The sequence below is a fragment of the Tiliqua scincoides genome, chromosome 2, assembly GCF_035046505.1.
Source record: "Tiliqua scincoides isolate rTilSci1 chromosome 2, rTilSci1.hap2, whole genome shotgun sequence".
Classification (NCBI taxonomy): domain Eukaryota; kingdom Metazoa; phylum Chordata; class Lepidosauria; order Squamata; family Scincidae; genus Tiliqua; species Tiliqua scincoides.
The window spans coordinates 3,528,463-3,548,111 of NC_089822.1; the positions used below are offsets into that span (position 1 = coordinate 3,528,463).

The window sequence follows — 19,649 nt, forward strand, 5'->3', positions numbered from 1 at the left end:
ACCTAGGTAGGTGGCAGGCCCAGGTCTGTGCAGGACCCTGGACAAGAGCCACAATGGACCACCCTGTGGTGTGATGAGAAGCCAGGTTGACAGCTACCACTGCGAATTCCCCATCATGCAATGCAGTCTTGCTGCTGGTGACATCATAAAACCACTGGGGAAGAGTGTCCGACAGTGTAGTGTGAGGTGCTGTTAGTATGCTGACGGTGCTCAGTTCTGTAGATCTTTGATTGCACCAGCTGAGGAGGTTAGTGGTATGTGAATGAACACGCTGGCAGATTCTCCTGGTCAGGAGGTCTGTTCACTAAGGATGATGCATCAGCCTTTGCCAGACAGCATTGCCCACTCCTCGAAGGACGTGGGTCGCAGTTTGGGGGTACTTATTCTGGTTTTGCTCCTGGATGTCCAAGAGGCAGCTGTGGCCACAAGTGCTTTGTCCAGGTTTGGCTGGTGAGTCAACTGCACCTCTTTCCGTCTCAGGCTGATCTAGCTATGCTGGCCCATGCCTTGGTTCCCTGCAAGATTAGAATGGTGCAATGTGCCTTATGTGGGGCTGTCTTTGAAGGCCCTTCAGAAACTTATGCTGGTAGAAAATGCAGCTGCTCAAGTGTTGGCCACTGCAAGATTGTCTCAACACTGTTGTTTCAGCAGCACTGCTTATCAATTTGTTTCTGAGTGTAATTAAAGGGGTTAGTTAGTTCCTTTAAAGCCCTGCAGGACTTGAGTCCAAGATACCTGAATTACCATCTTCCTCAGCATTAAGATCAGGGAGGGGAACTCTCTGGAGCGTCCCACTCAGGTCCGACTGGTGGTCACACACAAGAGGGCCTTCTTGGTGGCAGCCCTCAGAACGTGGCATTTGATTACCTCCACTATGCTACTGCCTTCCTCCTTGCCAATGTTCCTTGAATACGTGACTCTCCACATGGTTTAATTTGGTTTACTGCTGCTGGTTTGGAGCTTATTTTTGTATTGTTTGGGTTTTTAATAGACTTTGTTTTAATTAACAGTTTAAGCCGCCCTGAGTCCTCCAAAGGTGGGATAGGCGTTTAAAATAATACTATAATAAAATAATGATTTTAGAGTTTTACATTTATTCCTAATGTTGGTTGTCTCGGTTAACTTTTTGTCTCTTTCTGTCCAAGTTACAAACACTAAGCACAGCTCCAAAAGAGTGCAGCGCAGACTCCTGACAGGGAATGAAAAAGCTCCACGGACAGGTAGGCAAGACCAGGTAGGTGGTGCCCCCAAGCCTTGGGCAAAAAGAAGACATGCAGTCCAGCATCTTGTCAGACCCAGCTCTGGGACACTTTCCAACCCAAGTGGCCAATGGCACATTCCAAGGTTTGGCGTAGCTAGAGGGGGTGCAAAGTGCTAGGTTTTGCAGGGAGCCTCACTGCAGCGTGCAAGCGGCCCTTTCCCCTCTCCTTCATACCATTCTGGTCAGTGCATAATGTGCACTGTGCATAATGGCTCTCAAGGTGAGGGGGAGGGGCCACTTGCACCCTGTGGTAAGGCTCCCTGCAAAACTTAGCGCTTTGCACCTCCTCTAGCTACGTCACTGGCTAGCTGTCCCCTAGTGATTCTTCCCTGACTTCAATCTGCCACAGCAGGACAGAAGATTAAAAAAAAAGAAGAAAAGAATTTCTTCCCCACTGACCCTCAGATGCCTCTGAGGTGTATTTGGTACTTTTTAGGCCAATAAAAGGTTCCTGAGTCTGTATTTGGTACTTAGGCACCATCACGACTTCTTCCTCTTTCTGCTGCTGGTCACTTTGCCTGCTCCTTCTCAGAACCCTCTCCAGAACGTCTGGCTTCCAGACATTTCTCGCCAGTTGAGTGGACCTGTAGCTCAGTGGCAGAGCACATGATTTACAAGCAGGAAGTCCCAAGTATGATTGCTGGCAACCTCTCCAGTTAAAAGGATCTTAGATGGCAGAGCTCACCTGGGACCGCTGCTGCCAGTCAGAGGAGACCAGGTGGACCAATGGGTGTGACTCACTATAAGATGGCTTCATGATACCTGTCTTGCTACCTCCTCACTTCAGCCCCCCTGCCAGGTATAAGCCTCTCCATCCAGACCCTGGCTTACCACGAACTGTGTCTCCAGATCAGCCCTCCTGTGGAGTCGGGTTGGATGCTTTGTCCAACTCTGGTCCTTTTCCTGCCAGGACTCACTGATCATTGCATGCTTAGCTGCCTACAGCTCAGTGTTGATTGGACATTACAACTCTCCAGGGGTGAACTGGGCTCAAACACTTGTTTTTGCAGCATGTTTGGGATGGAGAATAAATGTGGAGAATGAGTTTTGGGAGATATCAAAAAGAGGCAGCAGTAAGATTCTGCAATCCCTAGATACCACCCTCTCTCTCTCTGAATGCCAGGAGTGCCATTAGGAAAATTTTAGATGCAATCTCAAGTTAGATAATGGTTGCCATCCGCCCAGTGCCTCAAGGGGAGGAGTCCTTAAATCCTACAGAATTACAGTAATCAGGAGGAAAAAATTCAGGAGAGCTTGTTTTATTCCTGGGAGCCCTGGTTCCCTTTGGAACGAATGTCTGCCTCAAATTATATATGTTTTTAGTTAAGAGCCCAACGCACTTAAATATTCCCTGCAGTGAGAAGATGGTAAAATCTATCTTTAAAATGCTCACATTTTAAAAACACGTTGAAAGAAAAATTGTGAGCCTTCAAGAGTTATCAATAACAACAATTTCTTTTAATTGGCAGGTATCTCATTGTGGGTGCCTTCCACATGATGTAGGCCTGTGTTCAAATCCTGGTCACCATTCTGCCAGAGGTGAGGATCGAACTTTGGGAGGCTGCACCCCCAACAACACCTGAACTACATCATGCGCGATTCTGCAGCAGTGTGTCATTTGCTTGATATGCACATGACCCTTCCACCCCTTTTGAAAGTGGCAGGATCTTGGAATTCAAATTCTCATTAGCCATTAAGTTCTCTGCATGACCTTGGGCTCTCAGCCTATCAGTGGGCTCTCAGCCAATTCTACCTCACAGGGATGTTGTGATAATAAAAGGGGGGGTGACAACTGTGCATGCTGCCCTGGCTCATTGGCAGTGGAATGGAATAAAAAAAGTAGCAAGAGTAATTTCTGGTATATTTCAGGGCACAGGTCTGTCCATTGCTACTAGTCACGATGACTATGGCTACTTCCAGATTGAGTGGCAGTGTGCCTGAACAGGAGGACGAGAGCTGCCTTTCTCTCCTGCCTGTGGACTTCTTTCCCTTGTGGGCCACTGTGGGAAACAGGTACATGTCACTGTTTTATTATTCTTGTTATTTATTGCTGCTTTCATTACTGTTATTGCTATTGATGCCATGTTTTTTTGTTTTTATATCTGTACAGGTGAAACCTCTTTATCCACGACATCCATGGGTTTGCCTTACTGCAGATGTTGAACCCCCAGATTGCCCCCCCCCAAAGACCTCCCAGATGCAACTGGAAGCTTGTTCTGGTTGCATTCTCTCAGCCTTTCGAACTGAGTTTTCACCAAAAACTGGAAGTCATGTAAAAATGGGTCTGGGTGGCTTTTTGAGCCTTGCAGAGGCCATGTGCAGCCTCTCTGAGGCTCAAAATGCCACCCGGAACTACTACTAATTGTGTTATTTATCAGCTGTTCTCTTCCTGGTGTGTGTGTGTGTGTGTGTGTGTGTGTGTGTGTGTGTGTGTGTTTTACTATTGCTTTATTGAATCTGGAAGCTGCCCTAAGAATGGTGCTGAATGTGCTGAATGGCCAGGTATCAATGTATTCAACCAACAATAAATAATACACACCAGGCCAATCACTTGTACATTTGTGTGTGCAATTTTTCTACTCACACAAAAGGTCATTTATATGATGCTGTTCCTGAGCATTCCAGGCTCCCCCCACATGAAGTTCCTGCATAGATGGACCTGTGTTGGAGGTGGGCCTTAGTAGTTGATTTTTTGTAGCAAAAGGACCCTGGTGTCAGGAAGGGGTCAAAGGTCGTCTTTGAAGGCAGTAGCACCATAGGACCCCGCAGTCCTCCAATCGATCCATCAGTCCAGCTGTCTTATTCTGCTGGTCCATCCCGCTCAGCACTGTGAGTACTGCGAGTATAGTACTCGCTCAGCTCTGATTGGCGGTAGCTCTTCAGGGTTTCAGACAGGAGTCTTTTCCAGCCCTACCTGAAGATGCTGCCAGGAATTGAACCAGCAGCCTTCTGCACCCCGAGTATATGCTCGATCACTGTTACTATCAACCACCCCCAGACTAGCATGTGTCACGCACAGTGGGCTGGTGTATGGTCAGAAAGGTGCCAGTAATTGAGTCCTTGCAGATCACTCAAGCAAGGAAGCTGAACATGTCAAATAAAGGGCCAGCTACAGTGACAGAAGCACAACAGTGTCAAAACAATCACTGATGACAGAGCCCCTAAATGCATCTGAATAACCAACTAAACAAGGAACTGTTAAACTTTCTACTTTAATACACAGAGGCAGCATTGATAAAATATTGCCTGGTGTAGATAAAATGGTCAGGGAAAAGCTTATCTCTCTCTCTCTCTCTCTCATTAACATCATCATCATCACCACCATCGTCATCATCATCACCATCATCATTATACCAGAACCCAGGGTTTGCCAACGAAATTGATGGGTGATAGAATTTGGAGCACCAGTGGGAAGGACATCTTCACCCAAGGCTTAATTATCCATTTGCAGAATTCACTGCCCCAAGAGGTGGTAACAGCCACAGAATTGGATGGCTTTAAAGGGTACTGGGCTGGGACCCCAGGCCTCTGTCTTGGACCCAGTTCTCTTCACCATCCTTATCAATGACTTAGATGAAGGGGAGAAAGGAATCCTTTTCAAATCTGCAGATCTCACAAATGCCACAGAAGTAGAAACAGTATTGATAAACAGAAGGACAGTATTGATAAAATGAAATACTGGGCTGAAAGTCACAAAATGACGTTCAGCAGAGACTAATGCCAGGTTTTGCACTTAGGGAAAAAATTCAAAGGCACAGGTGCAGAATGGGTGATAACTGGCGTGGGAGTACATGTGAATGATATCTTGGTGTTGAAATTCATGGAGAAGGAGGAGGTCTATCAGTTGCTTTTAGTCATGATGGTTAAATGGAACCTCCATGTTCCAAGGCAGTGTATCTCTGAATACGTGTAAAAAGAGAAGGCCTTTTTACAAGTGCCGCCGTCTAGGGAGGTACGTGGGGCGGCGGCAAGAAATAGGGCCTTCTCAGTAGTGGCACCAATGCTATGGAACTCCCTTCCCCTTGACTTAAGAATGGCTCCCTCTCTTGAGACCTTTCGGCGAGGCCTGAAGACCCTTCTGTTTAAACAAGCCTTCTGAGTTCTCGGCTTTTTTAACATCTTTTTAAACATCTTTTAATATTTTTTACAGGCCTGATTCTTTTATGATTTGCTGCTGCTCTATGCTCTTTTTAACTATTCTTTATCTGATTGCTGTTTTTATGATATGTGTTAATATGTTTTTATTTGTTTTAAATTATGTTTTTTAATCTGTTGTAAGCCGCCTTGAGTCCCTTCGGGGAGAAAGGCGGAGTAAAAATAATTATTGTACTACTACTACTACTACTACTACTACTACTACTACTACTACTAACAATTATAATAATAATAATAATAATAATAATAATAATAATAATAATAATAATAATAATAATAATACTTGTACTGAGCTGCAACAGCAGGAGAGGGTAGTTTGCCTTCATTGTCTGGCTTGTGAGCTTCCCAAAGGTGTTTGACTGGCTAATGTGAACTTGAAGGACCTACTTTGATCTGATCAAGTGGGGCTCTTTCCTTATATTTTTTAGCAACTTCAACAGCTTTGGCAGTCTCTCTACAGGCTGCATGTTGGGAAAGTCCCATTTGCTTCCTAGAAAGTGTCTGCAAGAGTCAAGATGCAAGAGTCCCCCTTATTGAACATCACTTGACATCACTGTTCCTCTGGGAGGAGTCTCTATCTATATCTCCCTCACTGTCCACAAGACACCTAGTACCTTGTACCAGATTGCCGTGGTTCACAAGGTGCCAAGATGCAGAAGGAAGGCGGCCATCGTGACATGAGAGCAAGAGCCTAACCTTAGAAGAGAATTTAACAAAGCAGAAATGAAGTAGCTCAATTCCCCTTGAAAATTGCTTTGGAAAAACCTGTGCCAGGTGTTTTATGAATAGAAGCGACTACCTATGTGTATATAAACATCTCTTCATGTATTAAGGCCATCAAGGTTCTCCTTTGAAGAGAGGAATATAAAACTAACTCTCATTCAGAGACGGCGGTATTGAAATTCCAAACGGCAGCCATACATCTTTTTCAAAAAGAAAAATGTGATCAAAAGAAAGAAAGAGAGTGGGAGAGATGCATTTTCTGATATTCATGAAAAGCAATAACGCCAGCCTGACCTTGCTTTCAAGTAGCCACTCTCTGAAATACAGGCACAAGTACCTCCGATGCCAATTGGTAGGCGGGCTCCAGTTGTCACTCGTGGCTGTCCTTGAAAGAATAGGGTTTTTTTCCCCCCTAATTCCATTGATTCCCCGAGGTTTGTAGCCAAGGTATATCAGCTCTACATCAAAGAGCTCTGACAGGAAGCTTCACCCATAGGCCACCTGCAGTATATTAAACCACACGCAGCCTGTACACCTACACACACTGTTATGCTAAGCTAATGCTTGGGGATTTGACTTCTAGCTAGAGAAGCTCAGGGATTGCAGAAGGAAGGCTGATGCTGGGCTCGCATGTTCTTAGCCGTATTTAGAGTTGCAACCGAATTTTCAGTTCAAGCAACACTTCCCACTGAATTCTGCAGGCTCCTGCTCAGAAGGAACATCCAAGGATCTCAAGGGAAGCAAACATCATTTTGATCAGACAAGCCAGTCCTAGCTGGAGACCAAGGAAAGCATGCCTGTGGGTGGCTGATCAAGTCGTGTGGTGGGTGACAGCAATCTTTGTTGGATTTCACTCTGTGATTCGGTCTAGAAGGATTCTAATTGGGGTGCTCTTTCATTAGGACAGAATGCATTCGTCATTTCCGGGGCGGGGAGGGTCCCAGATAATGATAGGACAGCACTTTCTACCTGTCTCTTAATTAATTCTAATTTTTTGCCAAACACTCACGGAGAATTCTCGGAAAAAGCACTGGCTTTTTTTTTCAGTTTTTTTCAGAGAAAACTCAGAAAAACCCTGCATCAAGCCGCTTGCCCACATCCCTCCCTGCCAGTTTTTCCCCCCCTAACAAATATACCTTTGTGAAAAGGGCAGTAAAGTGACATTTTTTGGGGGGGGGGTATTGCAATCTGAAAAGATCTTATAGGCATCCTAAGCTTTCTCAGGAGCACTACTTTCTGATGGGTTTCTATTTCCTGTGCCTGCTAGTCCAGTTCATTGAATACAAAGGCATAGAAAACTGCCATTTCCATGCACCCTGGCTGGAAACACATGTTTGAAACCTTAAGGACATGACTCGAACATGACATGACAGGAATGCATTCGCCTTTCTCACCCGAATGTGACACTCAGAGAGATGCTGCCTCTGTACATGGAGGTTTCATTTAGCTTTCAAGGCTGGCTGCTTTTTGAGAAGCCTTCATTAACTTCTCTAACTTCCTTTTAAAGTTGTCCATGGTTCTTGTCACATCTTGTGTCAGCAGATCTCATAAGTTAATTATGCACCACAAGAAGAAATGCTACCCTTTGTCAGCCCAGCATGGGAAGGCTCCAGCTGCCACCATCCCAGGGTGGCGCAACTGCTGCTCCATTGAAAGCAACTCCTTTCCTACAGGAAGGGAGATTGACTTTCCAGAAGCCGAGCATCACTTTCCAAGGACAATGTTGTGGCTTTGAGATTTCTTCCAAAGGGAGACGGGGCAACTGGGGAATGGTTATTTGCTTTTTTGTGAATGGCTGGCATTTGGGGGCTTTGAGAAGGTGGTGACTGCTTTGTGTAAAGAGAGACAGAGAAAATAAAAAGTCAGAGGTTTGAAAGGAGCTTTAAATATCTCCAGCTTGGTGTTTGTTCGTGGGATTTGAGTTGGGCTGAGCTGATGTTGATCCCTTTGTGACCAGACAGTCGTGCAAGCTTTACTGCTTATTGCTACAGCTGCATTTAAGAGATAGTCTAACTGACAGGATGGCTATGACAGATTCCCATTACACTGGGTAACATGTGGAGGTCAGGATTAGGACTAACACCTGTCTGACGTTCTAATACGATCTTTTTGCCACAAAGTGCCTGAGGCAGTCAGTCAACCCAGCTACGGAAGCCCTAAAATCTTAGCTAGAAATGACATTCTGGATATGTTCTGAAATAGGGCTGATGTAATAGGGCTGAAACTAAGCTAGTCACTGTTTTACACCCCTTTTCGTATTTTTTGACAATAATCCATCCACCATGTTTATCAAGAGTATTGATACACTGCTTTACAACAACAAAAATTCACAAACCAGTTTAAAGAGAAAATCAAATTAGCCTTGCAGCAAAGGTCTCTTGTTCATTGACATCACCTTCTCTTTCACTTCTCAGTTGCCTTCATTTTTCTGCAGCGATGCTGTCACATAACCAAATCAGCTACATTGCCTAGAGATATTTTCTCCTTCACTGTGCCCTCCCTGATCGGTTCAGATCCAGGACTCATGTGACTGATGCAGGAAGTGCTGACTTCATAATCAACTTGCCTCCAGTGACATCACCATACAGTTAATTCTGATTGTCTGCAGAGCGCTGTGACAGGAATAGGTCAACTGTAGAATCCCTGACTGTTTGGAATTATATATGTAACTAATGGAGGAAACAGTGATTTGTGGTGTGGGGGGTGGAAGGTGAGGTAGAGCCGCCCCACCGAAGTTCTTTGAAAAGTTCAGCCACCCCTCTGATCATGCAAACACTTACAACCCATGTGCTCCAGCTACTTAGAGTCCATGGGTTGTGTTTGAGTGATCGCAGGGGTGGTGGCACTTTTCAAAGAACTCGGGTGGGGTTGTTCTGCCTCACCCCTGCACCACACATCGCTGGCAGGAAAGAAGTAGTAAACAGAAGGGGAAAGCATGTAACTGCAGCAGACGGGGGAACAATGGCATCAAGCAATTAAAAGAAAGGAAATATGTATATGGTATTCTTATGATCAAAGCATTGGGGGGGGCCCACTTCCATTACTACTTTTGTCCCATGCATGCAGCTTGAGTTCTGGCAGTGTGGTTGCATGGCATAAACTGGTGGTCATAAAATAGGACCAGGCCACTAAGTTGATGGCATGGAGGTGGAGAGCTTCCCCCAAATCTCTGCTGAACTGCCCTGATTCGGCAGACAGCATTGATCAACATGTTCAAGTTATTGCATATTCAAAGGGCACCCTTTCTGGATGCTATTTCACTTGCATGCACATGTTGCCTTAGAATGAATTACTTTATTTCTCCGGTGAAACAAATGGATGTGTTCAGTGATGAGGCAGGACTATAAGACTGAATGGATGCATTCAGTGAAAAGATATGCATCGCCCATGACTCAGCTATTGCATTGCACCAAAAAAAAAAAAAAAATGAAAGAAGAATCTGGTATCAGGTGCAGAATTCAGTAGGCTCTCAATGTCCATGTTTTTTTTAAAGCAAGTTTCTAGCCCTTAAAGACAGGTTTGAAAGCATGTAAGAAAGGCATAGTGAAAATCTGGTGACCAGACAAACTGTTAGTGTCACATAAGCATTTCCTACAAATGTGGGCAACAACATTGTGATTTGCTCCTGTGGGGAAGAAGGCACTTGTGGGATTCCCTCACAGGCAGAAAATCACAGGTGGACCAAACTCAGATGGTTTTGAAGGAGAAATTAGAGCTAAAGGGACTGCAGGACTTGAACCTGGAACAATGGGAGGAACCTTCAAGGTGCAGAGAAGATAATTTCTTGTCCAGTGTGTGTACAGTGTGATAATGTCAGAGGTGTCTTTAATTCAACTTTTTTTTTGGGGGGGGGGGGTATGTGTGTGAAAGAGACTACAACTGCCTTCCATACCAATTCAAAATTCCTGAAGGTAGTATACCATAAAAAAATAAGAGCCCTGCTACATCAGGCCCAAGGGAACCTGTTTAGCCCAGCACCCTGTTTCACGCAGTGGCCCACCAAATGCTTCTGGGAAGTTCACAAACAGGAGTGAAAGAGAGACCCCTCTCTCAAACGAATGGGGAGCCACTGCCAAAAAAGTTCTCTCCTGCCTCCGAAACCTCCAACAATAACTTCAGGCAGGCAGGTTGAGGGTGGTGGTGGTGGTGGTGATCTATCAAGTAGGTAGTCGCAAGCCATGTACGGCTTTATTAGGGAGCAGCAGCTCCTTGGAGTATGCTTAGAACCAGACCAGAGTCAGCGGAACTGCTCAGGCCCTTGCAAGAAATGGCATCAGTGCCTGATTCCAGGTAGCAGCCAAAAAAGCTGGCACTCCATCGGCATGCTAGACCTGGCTTTCCCTTTCTCTGCCAAAGCAGCAAGAGAGGTCAGAAAGTGGGAAGGAGGGTGGCAGGCGGGCAGAGAGCTAGAGAGTTCGGAAGGGATCCAATCATATCATGCACCCGATGACACCTCTGGGTTGTGGCAGGGTCTGAATTTCAAGCTCTTGCCTGAGTTTTTGCAAATGCTTTGGTTTTCCCAAGCCCGTTTCCAAGACTGACTGGGGGAGTTCTCTCCATCGCCGTTCGAAATGTGAAACGTTATTTCGCAGTAATGAATATCAGGAGCTTTTCTCCTGCACACTCTATTGTGGCAAAAGAAAATGTCTTTGAAAAGTCCACCCCGCCTATTTTGAAAGGAAATCTGTGGCAACTGCAGCTGGATTCCTACCCTCAGAAGGGGAAAAAAAGGGGGGGGAATTCAATAAAGCATTTGCAATTGCGACTGTTCGGCGAGCCAATTCATTGGATGCTTAACACATCCATATGGATTGCACAAATTCCGCTATATTATAGTAAAATGCACATCACTTCCAATAAAGGGAACACATTTGCTATTGATGTGCTATAAACCACAATGCGAGGAGGGGTTATTGCAGCCTTGGGTAATAACAAGCCCGTTAGAAAGAGAGTCGGCAGCCTGGCCATAAAGGCGCTGCACTCGGAGCCATTATTCTAATGCACTTGAACGGCTGAGTTCAGTGAATGCTTCTGCAAATTAATTGTGTAGCGTGTCTATAAATATATTATTAATGCATGTAATAATCCATTGACAAGCAACCTTTATATTAAAAAGATATCAGAAGTGTTAATGGGCCCCCAGTTCAGGGAGGGGATTTTGCTGAGCTGTAATTAAAGAAATGGCAGGGGGATCTCTCCCCCCCCCCCGCCTTCTAGGTGTGTAGTCAGCTTGCAGTGATGTCTGGAACCGTCAGCGGCATCTGGTTGAGTAAGTGGCTTTCCTCACTGTATTGTTGACCATTCAGATTTGGGGTTTCTGGGATATACACCCGAGCCAGGCCAGCCACACCCAAGAACGCTGAACTCCATCACCTGGCTCTCTTTCCATCAGCTTGGTGACTTTGGACAAACCCAAGTCATGTAGCTGTGTGGTCAACCTGTGCCAAGTCCCCCATCTCCATGGCTGGGCCTCATCAGAAGTCAGCCTCAATGGAAATACCCTCCAAGTACTCCCTTTCGGTAGTTCTGGCAGCAGATCTCATTCACAGCCCCACCTTTGGAATCAGTTGAGTTTACTAGTGCAACTGTGGGTCATGTGTGGCTCCCTATGTGATGCTCTGTTCTAGGGTTTAGAGAACTAGAAACTAGAACTAGAAACTAGAGAACTAGAAAAATGTCTCTCAATCCACTTTCTCCATCACATCCACAATTTTGCAAAACGTCTGCCATCCCTCCTTTCCTCAATAATCTCTTTTTCTAAACTGCAAGCCCCAAACACATCAACGTTTCTTTAGATGGAAGGTGCATGAACCCCATCGTCATTTGGGTTGCCATCTCTGACTCTCCTTGCCCCATTCCAAGGGACTATGCTTCTCTGAATGCTTAGTATTTTTAGTACAGTGCCTTGCACACTGTGAGACTCTCCCTGCTTATTAGCACCATATTTGAGGCTTGTGGTTGATCCCTATAAATTAGGATGGTAGCAAAAGCAATCTTTTCACTAAATCCATTATAGAGAGGCACAGGGAAGACCCCATGCCGAGTAGTGGTCCCAAGCAAAGTATTCTCAGGCATATAATCTGACAGCAGAAGCAATTGCTGCTTGGTAATGCATCTGCTCAGCTTTTCCACACTTCCAGAGAAGAACTGGTTTCATTGGGAAGACTCGCGTGCGGAGGAGACAGGGACGCAGTGCAAGGCAAACTCTCTGTAAAGTGACCCCCGCCCTCCCCAGTCCCTCAGTGCAAAGCACAGGCAACACTTGAACTCCAGATCACCTTTGGACTTTGTTTCACATGCTTCCCTGTGCGCTCATATCAAAGAACTCCAGTTTATATATATTTTAAGGCCTGGCAAAAAAAGAGACATTCTTAACACTGAGATACGCTTCCTCATCATTCAATGATCACGCCTCTCCTACCATTTCATTGTAAGAATGCTGAACGATTATACAAGACTTTCAAATGCTCAAAGTATTTATTACTGCCTTGTAATTTGAACCACCACCCTGTAAGGTAGGTCAGCACTTTAATTTATTTATTTAACATCATGCAGGTGCATTTACACTAAAGGCTGACCCTGCAAGATCATGAAGTAGACAGCCTGATGCCCCAGCAGCTTTTGTTACTTGTGCACAGGTGAAATACAGGCAACTTTTTTTTTAGAGACTGTGACAGTGCTCAACTTGGATTCAATACCAATAGAACCTGCATAGGAGGGGTTCCATGCAGTTTCACTACTCCAGGAGGAATTCCATTAACCCCTGCTGTTTCTACCTGTGTGCAAACTTTTTAGGTCAATTTGGTTGTTGGCTTAAATAAAAAGTTCCTCTTTTTATTTTGCTTTGTGGGTCACTGTAGTGAGGCTTGTAAGCAGAAGAGATTTCATGGTTCAATTCCTCTTTTGCTACAGACAACAAACAAGATGTTCTTTCATTAGTCAGTCTTGCAGGGGTCATAGTCCAGAAAGGCTTCACAGTGAAATAGCTATAAAATCAGCAGCTTGTTCTATCCAGGATGCTATGACCTGGCGAGAAACCCACCCTCCCTACCACTGTTCTCCAGAGTCAGTGTGATATGACCATTGTGAACTTGAAACTGGAGGTCCTTGGCCAGGCAAGTGGGCATTTGGGACAAAGGATTTCTGGTCCCTCCACCCACTCACCCCTGTCCATCTGTCAGGGTCTGGGGGGGAAGACTACCCCCCAGTATGCTAACCTGCTACCACTAGAGGGATTCCCTGGGCTGAATCCTCCTTCCTTATAACTCTTCAGTGGGTCTCTCTTTAGTTCCTTCAGGAACTCTTTCGTTCCTCTCTTATACTCTGGAACAGGGGTGCCCAAACCCCGGCCCGGGGGCCACTTGCGGCCCTCGGGGTCTCCCAATCAGGCCCATGGGGAGCCCCCAGTCTCCAATGAGCCTCTGGTCCTCCAGAGACTTGCTGGAGCCCATACTGGCCCAAATGAACTGCTCTCAGTGTGAGGATGACTGTTCGACCTTTCACCTGAGCTGCGGGATGAGGGCTCCCTCCGCTACTTGCTGTTTCACATCTATGATGCAGCAGTAGGAGCAAAGGAAAGGCCAGCCTTGCTTTGTGCAAGGCCTTTTATAGTCCTTGAGCTATTGCAAGACCTTCATTCATTCATATAAGTTCATCTTTAATATATTCATTTATGTAAACTTATGTAAATTTATTCAAATTTGAAATGTAAATTAATTATTTTTTTCCCCCCGGCCCCCGACACAGTGTCAGAGAGATGATGTGGCCCTCCTGCCAAAAACTTTGGACACCCCTGCTCTGGAAGAAGAGAGTAACGGTCCTAGGTCTCTCAATAAGGCCCAAACAAAAAGGAGTGAGGAACACAGAATTTATTAAGATTCATTAACAAATAAAAGGTTTTAATATAAACCCTCATATGTAGTTGGCTAAAGCACTACAGCAGGGGTGCTCAATAGGTGGATCGTGATCTACCGGTAGATCGCAAGGCAAAATGAGTAGATCGCGGAGTGCCGACCCCCCCTTCAGGTGCCTCTGGGAGGAAACGCCGGGATTAAGGCCCATTGTACTCAATGGGGCTTACTCCCAGGTAAGTGTGGCTAGGATTGCAGCCTCACAGCCTAATCCTAGGCATGTCTACTCAGGAGTAAGTCCTGTTATACTCGGTGGGGCTCAAGGTACACCAACATACATTGTACACATAAATGTTATATGTTATGATGGCGTGAACATTGTAAAAAAACTCTGGTAGATCTCCGGGCCTTGCTGGGTTTCAAAGTAGCTCTCAAGCCAAAAAAGTGTGAGCACCCCTGCACTACAGTAAGAGGAGGCTCCCAAACCTGCAGGGCAAGGCAAAATCTCCAAGGCAATACCCTTTTATGAACTTGCTAAAGGCAGCAACTACAAAGAAAAGATAAAAACCCTAACACACTCTAACCTTTTTTCTGACTAACCGGAACAAGTTTAATTTCACTCACTCAGAATACCACTAACTGTCCTTCAGATCTCATCCACCAAGGAGGCAGTAAAGTTCTCTTCTCTAAAGGTTTTTATCCTCTTTACTAATAAACCCAACCCTTCTCACCTGGATCTTTTACACCCGAGGAATCCCAAATACTCCAATGGAAGAAGCAAAGACCTACATGAAACAACAGGTTCATGACACCATCCTTCCATTCCACAGACACTACATGGGAGTGCAGCAGCTCTGGTAATTTTATCTCTTTCAACTGAAACTGTTACCCTGCACATGCCCGATCTCCTCTGATCTCAGAAGCTAAGCAGGGTCAGGCCTGGTTAGTACTTGGATGGGAGACCACCTGGGAATACCGGGTGCTGTAGGCTTATACCATAGTCTTTCGAGACTGGAGGTTGCCAACCTATTTCGATATACCATGTTGTGCAATGAAACATGTTTACTAGACTCTTGTAAACAGTTTTCCTGAAGCTCCCATAATGTGGCAGGGCCCTCAGAGCCAAGACCAAAACCCTGAAGTCTAAGATTGGGACCTAGTCAAGCCACAGAATAAACCTGCTTCGGTGACGAAGGGGTAGAGGTGTGCAACATCAGCCTCTGTGACTGGTAGGGCAGTACAAAGTGTTAGAATTGGCCTGACCTGGTACAAAGTATACTAGGACCCATTCCTCGTCCTTGCTTATTCAACAATGTACTTCATTTGTTTGGATCTAGTTGGATCTAGCCACGGTCCAGCTCTTCCAACAGACCTCAAACACCCTGGCTGGAGAACACTCAACCCTGCAGGTCTGAATGCTGAGATGGACACGCAGCATTAGCCTGGTTTTATTCAAAGGCAAAGACCTGCTCTGTTCTGTGGAGGACTGCAAAACCCATGCTGATATTCCTGAAGACACCAAATCTCAAGATGTTGAATGTTATTGTAACACTGCATTTGGATGTGTTCAAGAGATGTTTGACATCTACAGTTTACTGCCACAGGAATGGCAACACATGGATGTGCTTGGTCCTCCCAGCCTATCACTCTCAGCTGTCAGGATGGTACCTCAGAGAGTTCCACCTTTTCATCATTACTACCAGGATGTAGCTGAGCAGGAGCTGAGCTACAGTACTTCTGCAGCAGAAAGAGTGGTAAGCCGGTGTACAAAGGTTCTCCCTCTATCCAAGGATCTTAGCTGAGAAGAAGCATCAAGTTCAGCGGCAGGCAAACTGAGACATTTGCCTAGATGCATCAGTTAATGTAGGCCACCATCTTTCCTGAGAGCTGCCTGAGAGATGGTATGTGGCATATGCTAAGGCTACCATCCCATGCCTGTATAAGGGGGTATCCTATGCAATCCTATGTATGGCTAATCAGAAGTAAGTTTCACCGTGTTCAGTGGGGTTTAGTTCCAGGTAAATGAGTTTGGGACTGCAGCCTAAGGCTGCAATCCAAACCACAGTTCCCTGAGAGTAAGCCCCATTTAACAAAATAGGACTTACTTCTGAGTAGACCTGGTTAGGATTGTGGCCTAAGTCCCTTTGAATAAAGTGGGACTCATGTCTGAGTAGATATGCATAGACAAGCACTCTAATAAACCTTTTGCATTTATTTGGGCTATGTTTCAATCCCGGTTTTCAGCTTTATTCATCTTTTTTGCTCCAAAAATTCACTAGCCTATGATTTAGATGAGTGTTTATCAGTGATTATTTTTAACCCAGCTAATCTGGCTGCTTGCTGCTGCAGCTGACCACACCTTGGCGACCCTACTGAAATCTGTCTCTGCGATATTCGGCTTCATCATTAAGAACAGCCCCACTGGATTAGGCCATAGGCCCATCTAGTCCAGCTTCCTGTATCTCACAGCGGCCCAGCAAATGCCCCAGGGAGCACACCAGATAACAAGAGACCTGCAAGGCCTCCTGGGAATTGTAGTTAAGAACATAAGAACAGCCCCACTGGATCAGGCCTTAGGCCCATCTAGTCCAGCTTCCTGTATCTCACAGCGGCCCACCAAATGCCCCAGGGAGCACACCAGATCACGAGAGACCTGCAAGGCTTCCTGGGAATTGTAGTTAAGAACATAAGAACAGCCCCACTGGATCAGGCCATAGGCCCATCTAGTCCAGCTTCCTGTATCTCACAGCGGCCCACCAAATGCCCCAGGGAGCACACCAGATCACGAGAGACCTGCAAGGCTTCCTGGGAATTGTAGTTAAGAACATAAGAACAGCCCCACTGGATCAGGCCATAGGCCCATCTAGTCCAGCTTCCTGTATCTCACAGCGGCCCACCAAATGCCCCAGGGAGCACACCAGACGGCAAGAAGACCTGCAAGGCCTCCTGGGAATTGTAGTTTAAGAACATAAGAACAGCCCCACTGGATCAGGCCATAGGCCCATCTAGTCCAGCTTCCTGTATCTCACAGCGGCCCACCAAATGCCCCAGGGAGCACACCAGATAACAAGAGACCTGCATCCAGGTACCCTCCCTTGCATCTGACATAGCTCATTTCTAAAATCAGGAGGTTGCACATCATGGCTTGTACCCCGTAATGGATTTTTCCTCCAGAAATTTGTCCAATCCCCTTTTAAAGGCATCCAGGCCAGATGCCATCACCACATCCTGTGGCAAGGAGTTCCACAGACCAACCACATGCTGAGTAAAGAAATATTTTCTTTTGTCTGTCCTAATCCTCCCGACACTCAATTTTAGTGGATGTCCCCTGGTTCTGGTGTTATATGAGAGTGTAAAGAGCATCTCTCTATCCACTCTGTCCATCCCCTGCATAAATTTGCATGTCTCAATCATGTCCCCCCTCAGGCGTCTCTTTTCTAGGCTGAAGAGGCCCAAACACCATAGCCTTTCCTCACAAGGAAGGTGCCCCAGCCCAGTAATCATCTTAGTCGCTCTCTTTTGCACCTTTTCCATTTCCACTATGTCTTTTTTGAGATGTGGCGACCAGAACTGGACACAATGCTCCAGGTGTGGCCTTACCATCAATTTATACAATGGCATTATAATATTAGCTGTTTTGTTCTCAATACCTTTTCTAATGATCAAAAGCATAGAATTGGCCTTCTTCACTGCCGCCGCACATTGAGTTGACACTTTCATCGACCTGTCCACCACCACCCCAAGATCTCTCTCCTGATCTGTCACAGACAGCCCAGAACCCATTAGCCTATTTGTGAAGTTTTGATTTTTTGCCCTAATATGCATGACTTTACACTTACTTACACTGAAATGCATCTGCCATTTTGCTGCCCATTCTGCCAGTCTGGAGAGATCCTTCTGGAGCTCCTCACAATCACTTCTGATCATTGGCATTCCATGCACTTTGTCTGCTGTAAGGGTTGGGCTGCCATGCAACAGAGGTTTATTGTCTTCCCTCACCTGCCCGCCTATCTGAAGCACGGCCCTTCCATAGGCTTCCAGTGGCTCTGATTCCCATCATTGCCCTTGAGTCCTGCTGTCTCCCAACAGCACTGCCAGGCTGGAAGCAGTTTCTCTAGGGGGAATCGAGGCAACGTGGCTTTCCTGCCAATCCTGGCATTTGGACCGTGCATTATGTTAAACGCTGATAAGTGGAGCAAACAAGGAGGCAACAGGACAAATGAGGGGAAGGTAATTAGCTAAAACATGAAGGGGGTGGTGCGTACCCAGGAGTATGACAGGAACAAATGATTCACGTACTTGCACCCTTCCAAAGCACCTTCCCGAAAGCTGAGGCTGTGAAGTGTGGGGGATTCTTTCTGGAACTCTGTACACGACCTGGGTGCTTATTAGCAATCTGGGCAAGGCTGGGCAGTTTGTAGGCAACACACCCTCAAAGAGCACTCAGCAAATTGGCTGGTCTGATTATCATTTTGGGTGCATCCCGTCTGACAGACAGCAGGCTGCCTCTCCCCACCGGCATTCACTACATGTTGTGCAGAGCAGGTTTGGAAGGGAGAATCTTGGCTTCTCCTCTCTGCCTCCACCTCCCCGCAGCCCCAGCTGTTCTTTATTCCCCTTCATCATCAGGTCAAATGAACTCACTTTTGCAAGGTTTCCGGTGATGATCAGAAGAGGGGGGAGAACATTTGCAACATTAAGGAGTTTGGCAGCAGTGGTAAACCCTGCTAGCGAGACAGAGTGAGGGGACAGGACGGGACAGTGATCTCTTTCCACCTCAGCCCAAGGCAAGGGCGCCAACCAGGATGAAATCACCATGGCAAAGAAGTTCATAAAATGACTGACCCAGGGAAATTTTTACTTACTTGCCAGAGTGGTGAGTAAAAATTTCTCTGGGCCAGTCATTTTATGAACTTATTTGCAATGGCGATTTAGAGATGACTAGCATGAGATATTTGCAAAAGAAAAAAAAGGGGAGGAATTTCTCCTCTTCCATATTGCAAAAACTTCCCCTGAACCGAATCCTAGATTAGAAGCCACAAACCCAAGAATACCTTAGCAAGGAAGTGCCCCTAAATTTCTTCCTTCTGTTTCCTTGACATTGTAAGTGCTGCTTTGCACTCCCCAGCTCTGACAGGCACAAGCCTTGGGGGGTGGGATGGTGGCACACAGGTCCCTCGGATACATGTGTTTGGTGTGGAAACCACAGCACTAGGCAGGCATGGGCGGAGAAAAGCAACACAGTGCCCCCAAATGCCACCCCATGCTGACAAGCTCCAACCCCCCACTTTACCAACTAGGAGTTCAGCATTTATCTGAAAAGACGATGCTGTATTTGGGGTCAGAGCCACTTTGAGATTGGAAACACTGAGGGTGCAGTCCTGCCCTTCACTTGGGCCGAAGCAAGTCCCTTGTGCTGGCTTGAAAGTGCTGGCCAAAAAGCATCACTTTGAGGGAAGATAGGCTGGTGCGCTGGCCTCCCCACACCAACATGGGCTCTGGAGGAAGGGTGAGTTGCATTGGCCGAGCTCAGCCGCCGCAGGGGTCTGGAAGGGGTGTGGGGAAGAGGAGGAGGAGGAGGCAGGAAGGAGGAGGCATTTCGGGGTAGGGTAGGGCAGGCAGCGGGTGTTCCCAGGAGCAGGCGAGGAGGGAACGGGAGG

The 19,649-nt window shown here is 46.3% G+C and overlaps 1 protein-coding gene and 1 pseudogene across 31 annotated transcripts in view; one reads left to right on the top strand and one right to left on the bottom strand.

Moving 5' to 3' along the window:
• Positions 1-19,649, bottom strand: part of CELF4 (CUGBP Elav-like family member 4) — a 697,876-nt gene that overhangs the window by 251,969 nt on the left and 426,258 nt on the right. The window lies entirely within an intron of this gene.
• LOC136642839 (5S ribosomal RNA) lies at positions 14,861-14,980 on the top strand (annotated as a pseudogene).